Below are 25,084 nucleotides of genomic sequence, written 5' to 3' on the forward strand. Positions count from 1 at the left end.
TGGTCCAATATGTTTGGACTGTGCAGTTAACAGTTTGCTAAATTAACTAACAATAACCTTAATGCGTAAATATATTTAACAGTTTATAATTCAACATAGTTTATTTTTGTGGTTTAAATTGTGACATTAGTGGTAAGATATGGTAAGCAAAGAATATTTGACTTTTTAGGACTCTTGAACTTTGACAATATCGTATAAACAAATAAAAGCAGAAAAAGGCAATCTCTGCATTCCTACAATTCACCAGAAACCAGGGATGAAAAATACTTAAGTGAGTGTTGTTACTGCATTTAAATATAATTTTGTATGATTTTTGTTCCTTATATTTTTACTTAGATGTTTAAAGTATTTGTTATAGATTTCAAAAACCAGCATTTTAAAATGTTTTTTTTTTATTGTTATTATTTTATTAGATGTGGCCCCATATGTGCTGCAGAGTGCATAGACTGACTGACCATGATGCTGTGCAAAGTGGAGCTTTAATATTGTATACAATATTGTAACAATCATGTTACAAATCTGGTGTGGTGTTTACTCCGGCTTCAGAGTGTGTTTGACTTTTAGACATTTAAGAGTTTTTACAGACATTTAACTCTAGTCTGGGTTATGTACAGCATGATTTAGGGCTCTTCAGTCCCAGTTCAGCCCAGCTTGAGCCAGCTGAAAAAAGTATTTTGGACATGCAATATTTTGTTGGGCCCTGTTAGATATTAGAGAGGAGATGGCATATTTTAAGTGAAAACACCTCGTTTACATTGTGCACACAAATGGGATTATTTTAATAAACAACTTGCACTGCTATGTAACTGATGAGTTGAGCATGAGATTAGTAGTACAAGGAGTCGCAGCCATCAGTCAGTTTAAGATCAACATTAAAGTTTATTTAAATGAACTTCTGACTCTTAATTTAACATCCTCCACATAAAACACACTTCAGCACATTTTAATGCACATTGACTGTTTATTCGCTGAGATTATCTTGGAAAAAATAAAACATAAAATATGGCCTGTGCAAAAACTATGTCATTTTTTATACTTCATGCTTTAGTTTTTCACAACTTAGTAAATACATAGAAATTCTGCATTAGAATCTGCAGATAAACGCCATATTTTAAGTGAGTTCGCTGTAGATGACGTGTGACTTATTTTCTTTTAGAAAATTGACTGGGATACTGTGAGTCCATGTATGTTCCGTGTGTATGCATGAGTGGGTGACTGGTGTGTGCGAGTGTGGGTGTGGGTGTGTGTGGGTGCATGTGAACATGTGTGTGTGGACAGCTGGGCCTGGGTCTATGACTTGCTGAGCCTGGACATCTGTGGTACATGGTGGTGGGCAGGAGTTACCCCTCCCCACCGCTCCCCGCTGCTTGCCGACTCCGCCCCCCCCCCCGGGGTATGGGTGCCCTGTGGGTCCCTGGGTGCATGATTGGACATCTTGGCGTGGTCCCTGCCCTGCTCCCTTGGCGGTTGTGTCCTGAGGGTGGTTTGGGCCTTTCTGGCATGGGGGGGGGGGGTCCTGCCGGGGGTCGGCCGGTCTCGGGCGCCTGGGCCCTCGGGGGCCGCATGCTCAGCTCATGCTGGGGATGTTGGCCTGCCGGGGGGGGTGGGCTGCTCATTGCCTCTGGCTCTCCGGTCACTTGCCCTTTGTCTGTGGGCGCTCTGTCTGGGGCCTCCATTCTTCGTCCTCTGGGGCGTGCACACGGTGGCCGTCGGAGCATGTGGCCTCAGGTCTCCTGAGTTCCTAATGGGCTGTGGATGGTCCGGGTCCCCCGGGTCCTTCCCTATCTGTCTCTGGACCACGGGAGCATGGTTGCGGCTTCTTGCCCTCATTGCTGAGCACATTCCATGACACATGACACGTGAACGCATATACACACATATACACATTGCTGCAAACAGTAGAATTGTGTGTGGTGGGTGGGTGTATATGTATAGAGGCATATGTATATGTAAACATGTGTATGTATGTAGCAGCAAATAGTAGAATTATGTCTGGGTGTATATATGTATATGTATATGTGAATATGTATATGTATGTATATCTGTATAATTGTTTTTTTCCCCTCCCTTTTTTTTTTTTTTTTAACTTACTTATTTATCTATTTATTTTTATTTAGTTGTCTGTTTATTTACTTATTTTATTTGTTTTCTCTCTCTTTTTATTATTATTATTATTATTATTTTCTATTTATTTATTTACTTACTTAATTATCATTATTATGATTTATTATTATTATTATTTTTATTTTTTTTATTTTTTTTCTCTCTCCTCCCTTCTTCTCTTTCTTTCCTGTCCTCTTTTTTATTGCCTGTCAGGCCTGGCCAAACAAATAAAATAAAAACTTTAACAAGAATAGGCTTTAGTAACCTATAGAGCTTTTTCTTGTGAAAACAAATATGTTTGGTACATCAGTACATTCGGATTACCATTCCGATTGCAAAAATGGCCAGACATGACAGGTTAAAAAAAAAAAAAAAAAAAAAAAAGAAAATTGACTGGGGGCTTTCAAACTGTTGTGTTTGTGTATTTTTGGCTCCATACATCTACGATTTTGACACAGTACCCACACTTTCTCTTATGTATAACATTCCACTCCTGCCAAAAACGCATGATGTTCATTGACTAATTGTATTGCTACGTTAAGATTTGCAGTGTGATTAAGTTAAAACAGACTTTGTTGTCTGATGTAATTAAATCTGCAGTAGTGTGATGCATGTGCATCAGCTGTGCTGAGATGTTTGAGTGTGTGTGTGTGTGTGTGTGTGTGTGAGTGTGTGAGTGAAGGTGTGTGTGGGGGGGTGTTATCTGCTGCTTGCTGTCTGTAAACCACTGCAGCCACAAATAGGATCAGACAGCATCAGTCACTCTGCAGCAGCTCACAGCTAATCAGCTCATCAGCTCTGCCAACTGCGCTGAAGCTGCTGTTTGTTTTTACAGTAAACACCTTCAGTTGCACTGCATGCAGACCTTCACCACACTTTCCTACCACAAAACTTTCCAGCAGACTCTTTGAAGTGTCGTACTGGCCTTTGATGATGTTAATGCCAAAAAAGTCAAAAGACAAGTGACACCCAGTTCAAACCTGCTACATCTCTACATATGGGTTCCTCCTAATATGTATGTACTGTGGCCTGCAGACAGACAATGACTGGAAAAGACTTATGCATCTTACTGTAAATGTGCAATAGAACATGCATAACAAATACAAATGTTAGAAATAGTAAGTTATGAACTGGAACATATTTCAGTATCATGGTAATGTACAAGGCTCACCTCTTACTAGTGATATGTTTTGCATACATACACTGTTATATACTGTTATATACTGTTATATATTGTTATATATACATACATTGTAATTGTTTTGGACAATTATAATGAAAAACAAACATGCTCCAAAAAATAGACATGCTCCAAAGTGACTCCATGTCCACTGAAAGTTAAGAACTTTTTTTTTCTTTTGAACATTTTGCTAATTTACAAGTGCTGTAATTATAACTGCAGTGACGTATATGAAACTTATACCTGTTATAAACTACAAATCAAAAAGGATTTTGGATTCTTTGAAGATTTTTCAAGGAATATATGTTTTACATTGTACATTATTTACTGTAAATTTTTGATATACAGTAACTTTATGCTTTGTTTTCTACTCAAGATTTTGTCACCACTTTTCAAAAACTAGGCTTTCTGAAAATGAGTTATTGTACCTTCATCCTTGATATCACACAGCTTTCTCAGTCATTTTTAAAAGAATCTACAGCTTCATTTAAAATTCTAGATTTAAATTGTCTTTACTCCTGAAACTGTAACACTACACAGCACTGCAGCAGAGCCAGTTCCTTAAATATGCAATCTTACAGAAATGGCATCGATGGCAGTGACTGAACTCACACTCTAATGGATTTTATTTGATTTTTTTTTGTCATTTCATTTAAGTATATGGTGATTTTTTTTATAGATGATGAGTGTATTTGTATAGACAGTTTCATTCAGGTTCATGGATGATGTTTTGTCTTTGCCTTAACATTTATTATAGTTTGGCCCTGATCAAAATGGATCAAGCAGCTCTTTTCCATTTCTGATATCATATGGTATCATCAGGAAATACACGTGGTGGGGCTCAAGTAGATTAATAATTGTTTTAATGACACTATAATGACGTTACAGCCATATGCAAAGGTTTGAGCCCCCTGATGGCATGTTTTGTTGATTTACTAAGTGTAAATAAGTGAACACACTATCTACAGGAACACAGGACATTTGCAGCTACAATTTCTATTTATTTGCTTAATTTACCACATTGAAATAAAACTACATAAAATATAATAATACAACTTTAGCGCAGACGTTTATTTCTTTCTCAGTTTGTTAATATCAGCAAATAAATAGTTTAGAATTTGCTGAATTGTGTTTTGGGTATGTAACTTATTTTCACTCAGTTTGACCAGGGGTGCCCAAACTTTTGCATAAGACTGTAGATGTATAAACAAAACATTTTTATAAGTTTAACCAAATGCAACAAATACTAAACATTTGGACAGTGCATATGGGTGTGTAATAAATTTATATCTGTTTAGTAAATCATAAATATTCATGAATTAACTCATACACAGGCTTAGGGTGGTCCCTGACTGGAAAAGACTGAAAGGACCGATATATGGATGTTCAAGAAATGGCTGTAGGTAGTTTTATACACTCTTAAAAAAGATGATTCTTCAAGGGAACTTTAGTAAAGACAGTGGCTTTATATACAACCATAAACACTCAAAGAACCACTTGCATGCTTAAATGGTTCTATGCATGGTGAAGTGGTTTTATATAGAACTTTTTTGAACCCCAAAAAGTGGACTGTTACAACAACAGCAGAACCCCCTTTTTGTGCTATATAAAAGCATTTTCTGTGTAGAACCATATTCTCCATCAATCTGAGGAACCATTTCACCATGCAAAGAACCATTTAAGCATGCAAATGAGTGTTTATGGATCTATAAAGAACTATTGGCTTTACTAAAGAACCCTTGAAGAACCATCTTTTTAAGAGTGCAGTTTGCAGGCGATTCATTCATAAAGGTACAAACAGTGTAAATGTATTTTCAGTTGTGCAACTGTGGGTCCAACTGTGTAACTTAAACATGTTTTTCCCAGGACTAAAGTATCTTTACATTACCTAATATTTTAAAACAGGATATGAAAAATAGAATATTATAAAAAGCATGATGACAAGATGGCACATGTGGAGTCAACACAGCTTCTAAAATATAATTTCAATGGATTATGGTACAATTATGTTCCGCAACTAAAGGTACTGAAGACATACTCTTGAAGGTACCATCCCCGTGAGAGTTTAACCAGTTTTCTTAGAGTGTACCATGACATTCCACCACTAAACTGGATAACAGAGATTAATGATGAATCTTAAAGAGCTACATGACTCCTGTGTGAATGTGTCTATCATCACTGTGAGATTTATGAAGAGGTCATTATTGGACTGTTAGAGAAAGAGTTCAGTATTACTGACGATGATCTTTGTGCTGCAGTGATTTGGAAAAATTCATTCTTGATCAGGATTGACACCAAATGATTAGGAAGACATTGTGGCTGAAACCAGATTTATTTGAAACTTTCTTTGAAGAAAAAATACAAACATTAAAAGCATAAACTGGTTCTTTAATTGAAATAGAGACAAAAAGAGATACAGAATGAGTAAATACAGGTTTATATATGCTTAGCTAACACTTAATCAGCCAAGAACTCTCTAGCATTTCTGCTTCTAACTTCCTAAAACAATAAGTGCATGCTAAAGATAATAGAATTAAAGGAGAGAACACAGTCATATGCAAGAACACCCTGTATCAAATGACACCTCCTGTAGAGAGAACACACCTAAATATTTGTTTGCAAATATTAGTGCACAATTTTACCTATTTGCTATTTTAATGTATCAGAAAAAATAACACATAGAATATAAAATGTGCCACAACTATTACAAAGGCCATTTTTCCCAGTGTGTTAAATCCAGCAAATAAACAGTAATAGAGCATTAAAATGTGCAGAAGTGTGTTCCCTATAGAGGATGTGTAACTCAATTTAGAAAATCAGCATGTAATTTAATCAGTGGTGCCTAAACATTTGCATAAGACTGTATGCAATGATCAAACATGAATAACGTAGATAGATTAATACAGGAAAAGTGTAAAAGTGACTGTATACAAACAAAAGTACCTTAAAAAAACACATCTTTATGGTCTAATCAGTCTGATGTTGCAGAACATAATTAGACAAAAGAAAACAAATCATACCTGTGCCAAGCAATCTAAGGCTAGGAGGCAACTAATAAAAGGATTAAAATAAAAGATAAAACTGTTAAGAGAAAAAAAAAACAACAAACGAGTGAAAAAAATATATACCCTACCAGTCATAAGTTTGGACACATCTACTCATACATCTATTTTATTTACTATTTTCCATATATGTGAAACATTACCTCAAAAAATTGAAGACATCAAACTATGAAATAGTTCATATGGAGTTACTGGATTTTTACCTAGTAAGATCTAGTAAGATCTAGTAAGTTTCCCACAAAGCTGATTGGCTGAAATACATTAACGGCAACAGAAATTCCGCTAATTAATAATCTTTTAATGAGACACACATAGTAATGATAAGGTCATAATGGTTGTGGTTCCATCTCTGAAGTCCTAAACATGAACTACTTCTTTCCCAAAAAATGGTTTACAATCTTTACTATTTTTATTTATATGTTTTGGATAGGCGCCAATTTGAATATTCATATTTGCCTTTTATTATGAAAAGATTATGAAAAACATACAGCCAGGTGTGTCCAGTCTTTTGACTACTAGCCTATGTAAAATATCTGCTCCGTCGTCCTAGTTTGATGTGGGACTGGGTTTGCTAAATGTCTCACTGTTTCCGGCCCTCCTCTTGTACAGTAAGACCCCCACAGCACAGAAATACAGCACGTTCTTCACCAGCAGAGACACGTACGTGAGATTGAACAGATAGAGTCTGTGCACCAGCTCCGACGAAACTGCAGAGATGAGAGAAAAAAGACAGTGAGAAAGTCTGCATGATTGTGAACTGCATTAGTGTTTACCTTTACATTCTTTACAGCTTATATTCCACTTTGCTTTTTATATGTAGAGCATTAGTAGCATGAGTACATTTAAAAAGGTAGTTCTTCAAGGGTTCTTTAGTAAAGAAAATGGTTCTATAGAGCTATGAACAATCAAAGAACTCTTTACATGATTAGTTGGCCCTTGCATCATGAAAAGGTTCTTCAGATTGATGAAGAACATAGGACTTTTTTGAAAAGGGATCTTAATAGCACCAAAAAGAATTCTTATATTGTTACAAGCTTGATGTCGTAACATGTAGTCCTACAGGTAGGACCCTTTGTGGTGCTATACAGAACCATTTTCAAAAAGAGCCAAGGTATAGAACCATATCCAACAGATTCTCCATCAGTCTGAAAAGCTCTTTCACAATACACTTAATCATGCAAAGAGTTCTTCAATTGTTCATGGTTCTATATAGAACCATTTTCTTTACTAAAGAACCCTTGAAGACCCACCTTTTTATGAGTTTATTTCAGCTAATGAAAGAACGAAAAGGGTAATGTACAGGTGCTATTCCTTTTACAAATCATGGTAGCACTTTATTGTAGGGCAGCATTCATAAGGAAACACCATGTGACACCTACATAAGCTCATCATGACCACTGACATCACTGTTCAAAACAAACAAGCAAATATCAACTTTTTAATTTTTATACCATTTGAGCGCCGCAGCTGTCCTTTTGAAAATTTCATGATGAATGGACCAGTAGTGCTCCAAAACGGCTTAAAATAAAAAAAAACCTTCTACAACATTCTACAGAAAGAGCTCAACAGTGAACAAATGTTTAAAAGACTATTTGTATTCAGAACTCAAATGTTTACAAGGATTATGTGATTTATAAAAACCCAATGCATTTATTTAGCTAGTCATAAGCTAAATATTTACAAAATCTCCATTTATAGCAGGTGTGTCCAGTCTTATTCACAAAGGGCTGATGTGGCTATAGGTTTTCACTTTCACAAAGCCTGAGATTACCTGATCAGCAGTTTGAGGACTAAAACCAACTGATTAAGCAAATGGAATCAGGTGAGCTGCAGCTTGTTTGGAGTGAAAACCTGCAGCCACACCAGCCCTTTGTGGATAAGATTGGACACCACTGATTTATAGAGTTGCTTCTATTAGCTGCCGGCTGTCCCAAACCTCAAAAATCATACTTCTCATTTTTTTTCTCCTTTGTTTTCAACATTGTTTTAAAAAGGAACTTATTGTTTAACTTGATTTATTCTAAATTGAAATTGATTTAGATTTATCATGAGTTTATTTATTGAATGGAAAGAAAAATGCTGTCCCATGTTATCATGTGACTACCGAAACACTAAGAGTTTCAATCTGTAGTCGGAGCCTTATTTGGGCATTTTGGAGCAGGAAGTGAGACTGCATCCCTGTCCCTCACAGCCACATAATGATCAGTTAGTGTCCCAAATACTGAAAATCAAAATTGCCACCACCAAAACAATATTTTCCACAATGAGGAAAACCTTTAATGTTTTAATGAAAATATCAAGATTTTATTTGTGCACAGTTGTTCAGAGCTGTGTTTGCTAGTCGTGTACTGGGTAGCGTTTTTGAGTTCTGCCCAAAATTGGCTGAAATTGTCACTACCGCTACAAACAGCGTCCTGCAGTAAAGTGTTACCCAAATTGTTAATTTGTTGACAGAATATTTTTCTCATTGTATCCATTTCTGTAAGGAGTGGTTTCAGTGTACATCATTAGATAAACAGGGGCTTGTGTTTAAATCTCTTTACCAAAATTTGTGCTTTCCTCTTCTTTTCGGCCAGGTGATGGTGAACAGGTTGGAACATCCCCATTAGGTGATTCAGTCGTAGGTGGTTTACCATCTTCTGTAAGTTAATAACAAGGTCATTTTTAATGGAAATACAGAATGCTTCAGTGTCCTCATGGGTAAAGGTAAGAATCTACTATATGTTCTTCTAGCTAAATGAATGACCTCAGTTAAAGCACAAGGAATGACAGCCAATGAACATGAAGAATAGATTGAATGTATTTAGGTCACCTGACGTGTGTATTGTTAGATTAGAAATGATTTAATGTGTTTATTCATGTGCTGCTCGTGTATTAAATTGAATTAGAGTGTTCATTTCTGAAGATACAGAAGCAGCGTGCAGTAGTTACCTTTTGAGATGACCAGCTTGTTATCATTAACACTGCCCTCGTGTTGGACAATGCAGGTGTATTCATTGTTCTTTGCTTTGTCTTCATCTACGATGAGCATGCTGGTCACCGTTGAAGTATCATTCTGCTCCATCAGATCACCTTCCGCATTACTACTACCTTCCGTCCATTTGAACCTCACCAGGCTTGGATACATGTCTCTGGCTTGGCACAGCAGCATGCTCTTTCCATTGCTCTGTTTGACTATTGGGTACACCGATAATGTAGGTGCTTGTACTTTGTTGTCTGTGGAGCACATACAATGTTCCTGTTATTCAGCAATCAATAAATGTTCAATAAAACATTCTGAATTACTTACTACAAGGTAACAACTTCTTAGTTGGTTGTGCTTTTCTATCAGTATATTAATCAAACATACCTAGTGAGCTGTAAAGATTCACTTAAAATGTGCAGTCATTCTTTCATAAACAGTCAAACAGATCAGGAAAACGTAGACCGGCGTCAAACCCTATGATCTCAAAGACATTAATGTTTGTCCCATCTTGACAAGTGAATTGGATTGAACTGAACTGAATTGAATGGAAATGAATGTTTTTCCTGTCTTGACACACCGAGTTCAACCTGGCATTAGTGTTTGGCATTATAGTGTTTGTGAGGGTAAACCCTAAAGGCTGCAGTGCTGTGGCCCTCCAGAGCTGACATACCTGATTTAAACATGGGGAAAAACGAGAAATGTCAAAATGCTTGTCTGAATCTAGCTGTGTATTAAATTATCGAGAATATAAGAATAAAGCCACACTCAAAGAAAAATACCTGTGCACATTTTATCTAATGTGATTAGTTTGGAATTGCTTATATGGAATTACTTCTACCAAATAGGACTTTTTAGACCCCACCTTCCATTATCACAACACAGCTGATTGGCTGAAATGTGTTAATGGGTACATGTGTTATTTGTTGTGTGTTTGTTTGGTTGTTTGTGACATCAATTCATACATAAGCATCCATTTCAGTATTCATATTTATCTTACAAACAACTTTTATCCTTTAGATCAAAATGCCTTTAAGATGATAAAAACATGCAATGGGGTGCGTCCAAACTTTAGACTGGCATCATCAGGGTTTGATTTGTGAAGTAAATCTTGATTGTACATTTGTGGCTCCCACTGATTCTAGATGATTCTATATCATCATATAATACGGTACATTTTTAGCTATCAGTGGTTCTCTTAACACTTCATCCATGTGACACACGTTAAAAAATCATCACTGTCAGAACAAAACCTTGGATCTCTGGAACGTTAACTTTACAAGAGAGGACAAAAACATTCTTAAGTATCAATGTAAGTCAGTGTTATAGTAGCTTTTTGTAAGGCATTTTGCTCAGTTTCTGATGGTCCATTCATCATGGAATTTGAACAAAATAAAAAAAAAAGGAAAAAGAACAAAAATGGAGATGCAAGATTTTGTCGCAACAGCAGTTATATATAGTTTTGTTGTCCTGTCTCATATTTATTTGGTGCATTTTTGTATTTTTTGCATTTGTTTCACACTGTTTTGTATCTATACTTTATGTAGTCCTGTGCTGTTGTTGTTTGTTGTATCATAAGGCCTGAAGAATAATATTTTGTTCAAATGTGTACAAGTTATATTATGGAATAAAAACAAAGACCACTTTAAAAAGTTTAAAAAACGTGAAAAAAAAAGGAGAGAGATACCACAGCTCTACATGATTACTACATGATATTGTCTGTATATATTCTACGTTTAGTGTTTTTCTGAGAAAATAAATACATACCGATGAGATAAATGTTTACTGACGAGATAAATCTTTCTATCATTTTTCCAGCCCTTTAAAACTTTTGCACAGTACTGTATATAGTATAATTGCAACATAACATTACTAAGAATGTAGCTAGCTGAAAGTTTTTTCTCAGTTAAAAATATCAATAATTGAAAAGTTTCTGCTTGCTTGCTACATGCCACGTCAACAATAATTCAAGTATACATAAGGCCTCTGTATTAATATTTTTACTGTAAGATTTAAGCTAAATGTTTGAGAAAAAAACATTTGATCCTGTCACGCATTTCATTTTTTCTATGTATTTATATATTATCTGATATATTAGTTTTTCCTATTACTTCTTTGGGGACAGTGTAGTAATTTCAGTGTATCATTTCATACTATTTGTGCTATATGTGTGCAGGCAACTGCATAAATAAAATACAATATTTATCAAATTTCACAAAGTATATGTTTAATCTGTGGTCAGCTTATTCATTTCAAATGAAACTAAATAGACCTGATTTTACTCTGAGGTGCTTGAAAAGTTCAGATGAGTGTTTAAAAGTGTTTTGGAGGATGTTTGTTTGAATTCCCACAGCTTGTAGTGCTGTTCTTAGAACATATTATAGTACACTATAGTATATGTTACATATTATAGTAAATATTATGGCAGTTTAAAATGGAGTTCTACAAATTTTTCAAAATCTATGTATTATTACATAGTAAGATGTAAGCAAAGGTTTAGTGTGAAATGCTCCATTCTGGAGAAGCTTACAGAGTCAGAATTGTTTACAGTGGTGGTGATAGGAACCAGATGTCCAAAGACTTTAATGTCTGTAACAGATTCCTTGCAGCAAGTTATTTTTTAAAGTTATTATATTTTGAATGACCTTTTTACTGTTGTCAACATTACATATAACACATAGAAGACAATGTAGGCTCGCTGTTGGTTTTAGTAAATAAAATGACTATATTTTTGTTGTAGACATTACGACTCCTGGTTCCCTTCACCACCACTGCAAAGAAAACTGAGTCAGTAATTTTTTCTACAATTAACTGTTTTGCACCAAACCACTCTGAATGATTTTGTTCACATCTCAATGAAAAAAAAAAAATCTGTGAAAGTAGCAGTAAACATGTAAAAGACTGCATTTAATCAACATATTCAGTGTTTATTATAATTCAGTCTATTGATCAATTAGCTAGTTTTTTTATAGTTTATTTTAAGCTGTGTATGTGATTATGCTCCATTTGCTTCCTACTAAACAGTTCAAACCATATAAAGCACTGCATCAATATAAATGTCTCATTTTGAGTATTTTATCAGTTCTGTAGACCAAAACACTAAAGTCTACATATAAAAAGAAACTGAAAAATGTGTTCATACCAGTGACGATTAGCTGCCTTCCAGATCCAAATATTTGCTAGCCATAGCCACACTTAGCGACAGACTACAACAAATACCTCTACTATAAACAGACCTACTGAAGTTGTGGAATTAGTGTCTAAATACTTTTGAAGGGCTTAGAGACCTTAGATATATTTATATATGGACAAAATCATTTTAGCAAGGCTTTTAACTGAGGGCATTAAATGAAAACTCTTCTTCTGCAAAGACATTTTCATTACATTACATTAATATTTCAATACATTTCACACTTTTTACTTTAATCTGTTCTATTTAAAGCTGCCTTGATGAACTTTTAAGCTGCAACAGGAACTGTATTGATAAAACTCTTATCTCCATCAACTTTTATCAGTTCTGTCAGTTAAAAAGACATTGCGAGATGTCATACCAGTGACGATCAACCGTGTTCCATATCCAAATACTTTGAAGGAGTAGTAGAAGCCGTCAGAGCTACACTTAGAAACAAACTATAACAAATACTCCTAACAACCACCTGGGAAATTAAGCAACCTCTTCCAGAGTCTTTAGCTAACTTTATGCATCTGTTTTGAATATTGAAGGTACCAAAGCTACAATTTCATCTGTATATCATATGATTAACCTAATGATAAATATAATGTCAGAAATTTGTTTAAATAGTTTTTGTAGCAAAGCAAAAAGACCTTTTTCTTACCTGTTACATTAAGTCTTGTACCTGCCCCAAATGTCTTAACCCGGTAACCCACAATAACTTGTTCAAGCACAAAAATGACCTGAACTGACCCTTTCACATACACAGCCGCTCAGATTCAGCATTTATTTTCGATGAAAATGTCCAGATTTCCACATAAAAGTGACTTTAAGAGTTAAACAGAGATTTGAGTTAAATAGTTTTTGAATTAAAGAGTTAAATAAAGTTTTGTGGTAGTTTGAACAGTTGATGTCAAAATAAGAGAAATATTATGACTGTATTATCAGAAAAATAATTTAAACAATTCAATATTGGAAATTTACTCTCTAGAAAGTTTAAAGTAAAACAACTTTTGATAATTTCAAATGCAATGAAACTGATTTTTATATAGAAGACTTCATGATGTAATAACACTTCTAATAAGCCAAGCTTTTTAAATTAAACACATCTTGTCCTCTGACTTTTCAGCTTTGGTTTAACTTTTGCTGTTCAACTTGATTGAATTATTTTCAGTTCAAAGCTACTTTATAGAGCTTTCAGCCTCTTGAACATCTTAATTTTTCATTCAACAAATACATGGGTTATTCTTATGCTATAGGAGATGGGAATGGAAGCCTGAAACTGCTGGCAGCTCCAGGTAGTTTAGAAAACTTGAAGAGGCAGTACACTTTTAAAAATGCCTCATCTTGCCTCAGTTAATCTTAGAATTCTTATAATTTTTGTTGATAAAAAAAAGTGCTCCTACCAGTGACAATTAGCCATGTTCCAGGTCCAAAGACTTTGTAGTCATAGCCACACTTAGCGACAGACTATACCTCTACAACCAATAAACCTATTGAAGCTGTAGAATTATTGTCCAAATACTTTTTAAGGTTTTAGAGACCTTGGATATATTTAAATCTGGACAACACAATTTTACCAAGGCTTTTAACTATGGGCTTTAAAGGATATATTTAAAGGATATATCTGCAAAGATATATTCATTACAATTTGAAGAATTTTCCACTCTGCTACACAATTTAATTTTCTATAATGTATTTTATTTTACTCTGTGCCATTTAAATTTGCATTGTAGAACTTTTAAACTGTAAAATGAACTGACTTAATAAAACTGCCCCATTCTGCCTCAGTTATCAACTTTTATCAATTCTATTGATGAAAAAGAGATTGCAAGACGTGTTCATACCAGTGACGATTAGCTTCGTCCCAGATCCAAAGACTTTGTAGTAGTAGCCAGAGATACACTATATAATATACTATAACAAATACTTCTAACAACCACCTGAAAAATGAAGCAACCTGTCCACAGTCTTTATTTCGTAGATATGAATTTTAAAAGTACTAAAGCTATGATTTAATTTATAGATCATACAATTAAGCTGATGATGTGATAATGTCAGAAATTCATTTAAGAGCTCAAAATGTTTTTGTAGCAATGCAAAAAAGACCTTTTTCTTACCTGTTACATAAAGTACTGTTCCTGCACCAAATCTCTTAATCCAGACACCCACAGTCACTTACTCAAGCACAAAAAACCTGAATTAAACTTTACAGGCTAACAGTAGCTCAGCTTTCATTTTCACTGAAAATGTGCAGACTTCCATGAAAGAGTGACTTTAAGAGTTAAATAGGCCTACATTAAAGTTTTGTGGTGCAGCTCTGGAAGCTGTCTATGTGCTCTCAAATGGTCTATTCATTTTAGAAGGATATTGGAATTACATTTTGAATAATTTCTGAACACTTTCCATTTTTAGTGCTGTCCAGTTAAGAAACTAATGGAGAAATATTATGACTGTATCTTTAGCAAAGTAACTCAGACAATTCAAGATTGAAATTTACTCTCTAAAGTGGAAATTTGATCCCTATGCAAGCAATTTGAAACAATTTTTTATATACGTTTATATACAAAGTTATAACACTGTTAATAAGCCAAGGTATTTTAAAATAAAAATGTTTTATCCTCTGCTTTTGTTTAACTTTTGCACTTTATTTATTTTATGTTTATACCTTATTTAGCTAAGTTAAATTTAAAGCTACCTCTTTAAAGCTTTTAACCTGTAAGTTTATTCAGTAATTACAGTGCACATTGAGTTATTCTTACTTTATAGGATTTAGGAATGGAAGCCTGCAAGTACCAGCAGCTCCTGTAGAGTTTAAGAGGCTTCAAAAGGCTCTACATTACTAAATATACCTCAATTCATTTTGAACTTTTTATCATTTCTATACATAAAAAATATTCAAAATGTGTTCATACCAGTGACGATTAGCCGCGTTCCAGATCCAAACATTTTGTAGGTATAGCCAGAGCCACACTTAGAAACAGACTATGACATAAACTAACAACCATCTGACAATTTAAATGAGCTCTTCCACAGTCGTTGAGAACAGACACTGGCTTTAATATACCAGTCATGCAGAGAGTCAAACACTTGATTTGATGATTAAAAATTCACAAATTGGTTAAAAGACTCCAGAATGTTTCTGGAGGAATGCATAAAGATGTTTTCTTACCTTGTACATAAAGTCTTGTGCCAGCACCGAAGACCTTGATATCCACAGTGACTTATTCAAGCACAAAAAGCCTTGACCTGCCTTTCATATGCAGTAACTCAAGTTCTGCTTTCTTTTCCCCTAAACATTTAAAGATGGACTTTTTTTGGTAAGGAGAGACGTTTTGTTGATTAAATAAGTGAAAATAGGCAATCAAATCCTCTCATGGGCAAACATTTACTGTTTATTAGTTGAATTTAACTGATGAATTTTACTGGTGGAAAAAAGAAAACATTAAATGTATTCTGTGCAAAAGTTTTAGCACTGTTATATCATTTTTTTGCAAAATGAAACTTTTCCCAGTTCTGAACTCAGCACATATATAGCAAATGTGCTCAGAAATTAGTGGTTAAACTGTTACATTTACATCCGTTCTCTGGAAGTGTTTACATATTTTCACCTAGGAAATCAATAAAACATGTTATTTGACTGGGAGTGTTCAAATCTTGCCTATGACTGAATAACTTCAAGTATTTAACTGCTGTTTTTGTGATGGCTCTGGCAGTCAGTCTGTGGTTGTGGTCGCTAACATTACCAAACTTTGTAGCATCTGTTACAGTATTGTAATTTGTGTAAGACCTTCACTGCATGCTGGTTTGAATATTTGATGGAAAACCATACATTTAGACAAGCTACACTCTCCTACAGAGTGATACTGGAGTTTTATGTCATTGTAAAGTATAGTTTCAGATGTAGTTTGAAATTGAATAATTTGTGGATTTTGTGCTTCAGCAAGGAAAGTTTTAAAAAGTTTTTAAGATATATTTTTGTCAATATTTTTTGCATTTATTGAACATTTCCTTTCAATTGAAATCTGCTTTATAGATCATGTAAGCTGCAATAAGTACTACATTAGTAAAAGGCCTTATCTTGTCACTGTTTCAGATCCAAATGCTTAGCGAGAGCTGCACTTAGAAACAGACTACAGCAAATACCTCTAAACTGCTGCTAATCTGGCAAATAAAACAACCTTTTTCATGCTTTTTAGAATTGAGTACATACACAAACTTCATTTCCCAGTAATGAATGTTGAAGATGCTTAAGCCAAAACTTAATTTGTATTTGTGAGTCAAAGGGTTGAACTGATAAGCAGATAATGTCACAAATTTCACAAATTTGTTTTAGAGCATTTCAGGAGCAATGCATAGAGATCATCTTCTTACCTGTGACATAAAGCCGTGTGCCTGCACCAAAGATCTTCTTCACTCTAACCACAATGTCTTATTCAAGCACAAAAAGACCTGAGCTGCCCTTATAGATATTACAGTAACTCTAAATACAGGTTCTGCTTTCATTTTCACTGGTAACATCTGTATGTTTTACTCTTTTGCAGGTGAGTCATGTAAGTGTTTAACAGATGTTTATTTCCTATGTCTATAGATCTGTCCACAGAAATAACTGAACTTTGAGGTGACAGTTAGTGGTACTGTAAGAAATGGGTTCATTGCTGTCAAAGTCAAGCCTTTGACAGCAAAATTAGCCCCTTAATTTATCCTCATAAAACCTCATAATGTTTCTGGAATAGTTTAAAAAGGCATTTTCCTACCTGTTACATAAAGTCTTGTGCCTGCGCCGAATCTCTTAACCCAGCCACCCACAGTGTCTTATTCAAGCACAAAAAGACCTGAACTGACCTTTACAGGCTTACAGTTGCTCAGGTTGTTTTCCTTTTTACTGCAAATATCCATACGCGATCTGTTTTGCAGGGAAGCCGTGATTAAAAGCGACTTCTAGTGTCAACAGACGTTTTAGTCCACACTGTTAAACTTATGTGAACATTATATTATATTATTATTACATTATATTTGAATAAGCTTATCTTGATCTTACCACTAGGTGCTGCCATGGCTGGCATTCTGATATCAAAAGCCCTTTAATATGTCACGTTCATGTTGATTATGTGCACCTGTCAGACACAGATGACAGGTGTGCATTACAGACACTCAATTATAATGTTACTTGAGGTTGACAAGTATCACAATTGGCCCCTCCCAGTCATGCATGTGCTCTTGTTTACTTTCCAGTCCTGTCCATGTGCTCGTGTTATGTTTACTTCACTGTCCTGCCCCCTTGTTTCGTGACTCCACCCCTTATTGTTTCCACCTGTTTTCTGCCTGTTCCTCATCATCCCTGTGATTTAAAAGCCCCTGTTTGCCCTGGTCTGTGCTGGTCTTTGTATGAATGAACTGTGTTGATTCAAGTGTTTGGTGTTTTTGTTCTTTTTGCCACCGTTGTTTGTTTTCCCTGTGTTCTTTTGACATGTCTTACTCTCCATTTTTCCAAGTTGGCTATTTGAACCTGGACCGTTTCGACCATGACCCTGTGTGTGTGTGTGTGTGTGTGTGTGTATATATATATATGTATATATATATATATATATATATATATATATATATATATATATATACACACACACCTAAGATGATGGTATGTAAAAGAGATGCTATAATTTCGATTTAGACATAGAGACACAGTGACTAATAGATCAGCAGGAGTCAATGTTGCCTTTTTTCAAATGTTTCAAGTGATGTCATTCATGACCATGTTTACAGTATGAAAACACTGAAAGAGTATGCAAAGTAAACTTATAAAGTAAGTTTAAAGTAATATATATATATATATATATATATATATATATAGCCTAATATATTATATATAATATATTAGGCCAAAACATTACAAAATTATATTTTTGAGTATATTTACACAATAATAAATAATGAAATAAAATTCTGTACCTAGAACATAGAACAATATGCATTTCAGGACACAATCTACAGCCCTGGACATGCTAGCAAAATAAAGATGATGTTCAGACCTTGCAGTGCTGAGATCAGAAGGGGAGTATAATTTCAGCAGGTGTCAAAATAATACTGCCAAAATTCTACTCCTCCCAATAAAATCCCCCCTATTGAATTTAGAGACATATTATTTATATGCTGTAATCTATAAACCAGAAGTCAGCAGAACAAGTTAATCATTTCAGTCATAGTGCATCCTCAGAGATAAGAGGGGCATAAATTTGACAGTTTCACATTACACCTTTGTGTAAAAACTGCTGACTTTTCAACCAAAATGGATCTTAAATTACTACCATTACAACTATTGTTATTACTATAATCTTTATTATAGGCAACTCGTTTATGCAGTAATGTATACTAATTTGTTCATTTACCCTTCCTATGAAAGCAGTGAAGGTCTGGTTGCTGAATAATGACAAGAAAAATTACTGCAAGGTCAGGTCATCAGATGTGAACTTTATTGCTCCAGACAGAGGTTTAAAGCTGTGTTTCATATGTCGTAATATTTATTGTTATGACTGAAATCCATTCAGTCCCACCAGTTCTCAAGTCCTGCAACAACAATAATCATTGTTATTTCATAATATTTAACTAAACTATCAAGATGAGAGTCTTTGTTTGGCTTTAGATCCTGTTGTGTTGTTTGCTGTGAAGGAAAATTAAAGATAAAGCATTATTTACACGCAGAAATAACCTCAGAAATACTGCAGTCCATACCATTCACATGTTTACGTAAAGCGTGTGCACATGAGGGGGAATAGCAGTTTTTGTAGCAGCTTTAGTCATTAAGAACTTCTGGTACAGCTCTATATGAACCCTCTGCACCAGGGGATTTGCTGTCTCCGACTTGGTGGCGTTGGGACGTGTAACTCGGGCTGCGTCGAAACAGCTGGAGTTTCGTCCCAACGGGACAACCACATACTGGAGTCTTGCTTTCTCGCTGCGTCCTTTAGCGGCTGGTCATTCTGTCACGTTGAGGAGCGATGAGGAGGCAGATGTATGTGTGAAAACAAGTGAGATTTATTAAGGGCAAATCCATACTCAAAACACTCCAGGTTCAAGGAGCCAACACGGGGGTACCGAGGGAGAGACAAATCTTAACTAAACAGACTGCAAACACCAAGGAGGCCAGAAATAAACAAAACACCTCAGGATATAACAAAGACCACAAGATAATACACCACACGAGAATACAAAACATGAGAATACAAAACAATGACCAGCAAACTAACAGGGGAAACACAGGACTTAAATACCAGAAAACAACGAGGGTTAAACATACACAGGTGGATAACACAGGTGAGAACAATCACCTGGAAACAAGGGGGCAGGACCGGGAATGAATCAAAACACAAGCACATGGACAAGACTGGGAGGTAAACACGAGCACATGGATTACTGGGAGGGGGCAATTGTGAGAATAACTTTAAAAGTGCAGATTTTTCTCTAAAAGCATCATTACATAGATGCCCCATATGAGAAATATTATGCATTATCAGCTCAAGAAACATTTAATGCTTAAAGTGAAATTAATATGTTGTGTGATACCTCACCCCAATTTATTGCTCTGTGTGTTTTTTGGGGAACGTCTCTTCCACTTATCTATCCTTGTCAAAGACTCAGGGAACCTAAATCTGTGTTTTCTCTGTAATTAATTTAATCTTGTTCTTGCAGGCAAATAGTAAACCTATAATAATTAAACTCTTTAAATAATGTTACAATGACTAATAAATGACTGATTTGTTTCATCATATTTCTCTTCTCTCTAAACATTCCCCTGACCAATCATAAGGCTGATGTCTCTTGCCCCGTCCCACACAAAGCAGTTCCAGAGTCAGTTAGTTGGTCCATTCATCCATCCATCTGTCTGCACATCTGTTTGTCTGTCATTTTTTTGGCAGTTACCGTCACATAAAGGCTGGATAGTGTTGGATAGGGAGCTATCAATCAAACTGCTCACTAGCTACGCCCACACAGTTCTCAGATAGGTCTGATCAGCGTTTTTTGATGCTTTATCATATTTATATGTTATATTTTTCATTCAAACTCAAGTTTAATATCTTACAAACATTTTAGTATTCTAGTATTATACTCTGTGTTCCTGGGACTTTAATCTCTTAAGTGACCAGGGCCACCAGTGGGCCCAAAGATTTACTAACACACTTCAATAACCTAAGAATAACTCAGCCAGTTTGCACTGAAGCCCCTGTAAATTAAACTAAATTAAAAGCCTTACTATGTAATAAGCCTTTAATTATGGTAACAATTAAGTGGTTAATACTATTTTGAGATTGTATTTCTCCTCAAAGAATAGTTGAACTTAAGAAACACATTTTTGCTTTGAGGATTGTGATTTGTATTGAATATTTCCCTTATTTCTTCATGTAGATGGTAACTGAGAGATGGTAACTGTACATAGTAAGTACAGAAATTCAACTGCTCAGCAGTTGCTGAGAGAAGGTTAATTAGGTAACATGCTGTGTCAGTTCTGCTATTCTGCCCAATCCTTACACAATCTCATATTAACACTATACAATATTTTTCATCTCTTTGTCATGCAAACTCTCCACTTCTCCTTCCTTCTCTCTTTTCTTGCATCACCTTTCCCTTTTGTCAGTTCGTGTTGATGTGCAGAGACTGCTTTACCATGACATTATGTGCACACTTGCCTGCTTTCAAATTTAGATTTGTCAAGGCGTGGACATGAAACACACCACATATGAGTCCCCGTTTCAGTGTGTGGATCTCATTTCTTTAATTGTTCATTCTTATTTCCTTTCCTTGCAGCCTTTCCTTTCATCTTACCTTCTCCCTCTAAGGATGTGAGGATGTAGGCATCAACACCAAATGTGTTTACCAAATGAGATGCCATTCAGTCAGTCGCCGCTTTCATAATCTGTAACTTCAGCTTCTGTTATTAAACGGACAATTCACTGATGTTCATACCTATATGATCCTAACATTTAGGCTTCCAGAAAATAAATCATACAAGAATGGTTCAAATTTATTTTTTGAAAACAACTTCCACAATGCATTGTGGTGGCCAGCTACTTACACACTCACCTGCAGATTTAGTAACTTGACTACCCTGACAACTTTTGGTTTCAAAAAGGAATCAGTAACAAATGTAGCTGCTTTAAAATGTATATGGAACTTATATCAATTGAAAAGTGACCCAAAAGCTAAAATGCATGCTTTTTCCCTCTAAATGACAAAAAATATATATTTTCTCTGTCACACATTCAGTTATAACACATGGTCTGTCTGCCTGGCTGCAAAAGTGGATTGTGAGTAGTGTCCAGGGTTGCGAGGGTTACTTGAATTTAACACATGCCAAACACAAAATCTGCACTGTTCTATGAAGCAGAATGATAGATTATAAGTGATGTAAATATTGTTTCTCCCAGAAACGGTCACTTATGTATCTCACATTTTGGGTAAGGGGTCAAACTTAAGTGAAGAAATATATGTATATATATATATATGTATAGTGATCCCTCGTTTTTCAATGCGTTCCAAGACCACCCACGAAAAACTAATTTCCGCGAAGTAGAGCACGCTTGGAAGGCATTGCAGAAACGCAAAAAACACTAAGTAAAGATCAACTGAATACGACCACGCTGTAAGCAATCTTCCAATGAAGTGGTCGCGAGAGACTTGGAGAGAGAGAGAGAGAGATGACAAGGAGTTGCTGGGTTTTTGTGGGCATCTTTCAAAATACCAATCACAGGCCAGAATACAAAATGTGATTCGTCATCTCTAACTTTCGCACCAATAAGCCCCCTTGAAAAAACCTGTAGCGAAAAAGTAGCGAATCCACGAAAGATGAACCCTGAAGTAGCGAGGGATTACTGTAGATATATATATATATATATGAACTTTGCAGACACTCCATAATCACCTCTTGGTGGTTTCAGTCCATAGAAATAAACATATACTACAAATTTAAAAGGCATTCATTTCTCATGACAGCTAAGTGACATGAAGACATGAAGGTCTTTGAAAACTTGGTCCTAGCTCACCTGAAGGCCATCTCAAACCCTCTGCTGCAGTTTGCGTACAAAGCTAACGGGTCTGGTGATGATACAGTGAACTTGGCCCTGCACATCATACATCTCAACAGTCCTGGAGCCCACGCTAGAGTTTTTTTTGTGGACTTCAACTCAGCTTTCAACATCATAGTGGAAGAGCTGGAAACTCTCCCATTTGCCAGTGGATCATGGGCTTCCTGACAAACAGGTGACAGCAGGTATGGCTAGGAAAACACATCGGACCCCCAGATATTCTGTACTTGTGTACCAACAAAGCTGTATGCTGTCACCCCTGCTCTTCAGTCTCCACACCAATGACTGTCTTTAAGGAACCTGCAGTCAAGATCCTGAAGTTTGCAGAAGACACCACCATGATGGACCTCATAGCCAACAGTAATTAGTCTGCCTACAGAAAAGACATTAAGCAGCTGGTCTCCCAGTTACAACCATCTGGTGCTCAATACAGAAAAGACTGAAGAGATGATGATGAAATTCAGCCGCAACACTCCCCTCCTATCCCCCCTCAACATCACTAGCTCTGGGTCACTCAAGTTCCTGGGCACCACCATATTGAGGGACCTGAAGTGGGTGAGGAACATACTCTTCATGCTCTTCTCAGCAGAGAGAATATAGATATTCTTATCTGCAAATGTACATATTTTCACATACATTGTTAGCTCCTCTCCATGGCTCTTTATTACTCTTCATTCCACTTTTTATATTTTTATTTTTATTTTCCCATAGCTGAATACTTGTTATTAGTCTATTATGCTTGTCTGGCGAAATAAAGTGATTCTAATTATGATTCTGAATTTAGCACCAAACTGACCTGTAGCAACTCCATAACAAGCATAAAAAGTAATGGTAAGGTAAGTAAAACAGTATGCAATGTCACAGTAGCTGTCATGATTGGTCCCTCCCAGTTATCCTTATGCTTGTGATTTGGTCTTCCGTGTACTTTTGATTATATGTCAATATGCTTTAGTTTACCTCCCAGTCTGGCCCCCTTGTTTTCAGACTCCTCCCCTGATTGTTACCACCTGTGTTTTCCACCTGTGTCCTGTTATACCTTGTTTCCCTGTTGTATTGTATTGTTTGATGTATGTTTTCTCCTATGGTGTTTTATGTATTCCAGCCTCCATGATGTTTCTAGTCTATGTTTATTTTTCATCATGTCTGTCCCTCGTTCGATCCGTGTTGGCTCAATGACCCTGGACTGTTATGACCATGACCCTGGATTTGCCATGAATAAATCTCACTTGTCTTCACACATGCATCTGCCTCATCATTGCTCCACAACATTACAGTAGCTAGCTAGCGAAGTTTAAATAATACAGCAGTACTGACACCTGAAGCTGCAGAATGTAACTGCTGCTCCATTTAAGGTGGAACAGGAAAATTTGAATATGCTGGTGACTTCAGCTTCACATTAGCAAAGAATTAGGGGTGAGCAATAATAAATGATTGTCACATTGCCCTCTTTAAAGGCATTTAAGAGACCCTTGTTATTTCCAAAAATTAGTGCAGTCCTGGGGCGCCATATCTTATCCACAAATGGCCAGTATGTCTGCAGATTTTCATTCCAGCAAAACAGAAGTGCACAACAACAGCTGTTTAAAGACTGAGACCAACTGATTAAACGTGGAATCAGGTATCATCATGACTGTATGCAATAAAAACCTGCAGCCACACCGGCCTATTATGAACATGACTGGACACTCATGGGACAATCAGAGAATTTGTAAAAACAATCAGTCTTTGTAGTGGTGTTTCTATCACTGTGGTATGTGACATTGGATAATTACATGGATTTCATGCAGACAATAGCATTTATATTTTCATTTAATTACGTTACCAGAGCTTAGCTGTGATCCAGCCTATTTTCACCCCTATTGTTTGCAGATTTTCATGCAGAAGACTGAGGATTTTTCAACAGACCTCCGTTAGATTGACCTCTGCAGAAAAAGGACCAGTGGTGTGTTCTGTGTTCCTACTTGTACATTTGTGCAAATCATGGGTCAGAATGTGTCAAATATAACGATTTATCAAGTTTCATGAAGCTCTTTATACAGTCTACAACACTGGCTGTTTTCAGAGATTTGATGGCTTTAACTAGACTGTACAAAAAGAAAATGCTCATCCAGAATCAAGAAGTACTTAATGACAGTCTTACTGAAAGCTTCAGTTTCATGAAACTTGATGTTAATGGTCTGCCTGAAGATAAAATAATGCTGGCGTAATTTTCATCACCACCTATGGCAGCAGTCTGATCACAAAATACTTAATTCCCCAAATATTTACATTCAGCATCACTGAAAAAGGTTATGTTGGCTTTAAAAGGGTGTTGGGAAAACCAAAAGTCAGCTCTCAAATGGGGAAGATTTCTTAAGAAGAATGAATGAACTTTATTGTCATTGCACATTGTACTCGTACACAAATTGGCAGCAAAGACTGAAATAACTCACCAAGCACTCATCAGCACTGAATGAACTTTATTGTCGCTAACTTATTTCACTCACAATGGAAGATGAACTGTGGCTGTAACAATGCGTTCAGTAAAGC

The 25,084-nt window shown here is 35.8% G+C and overlaps 1 pseudogene; it reads right to left on the bottom strand.

Moving 5' to 3' along the window:
• Positions 1-5,596: 5,596 nt before the first annotated feature.
• LOC108437215 overlaps positions 5,597-25,084 on the bottom strand; it is a 34,872-nt pseudogene continuing 15,384 nt past the window's right edge.

This window comes from Pygocentrus nattereri, chromosome 2, assembly GCF_015220715.1.
Source record: "Pygocentrus nattereri isolate fPygNat1 chromosome 2, fPygNat1.pri, whole genome shotgun sequence".
Classification (NCBI taxonomy): domain Eukaryota; kingdom Metazoa; phylum Chordata; class Actinopteri; order Characiformes; family Serrasalmidae; genus Pygocentrus; species Pygocentrus nattereri.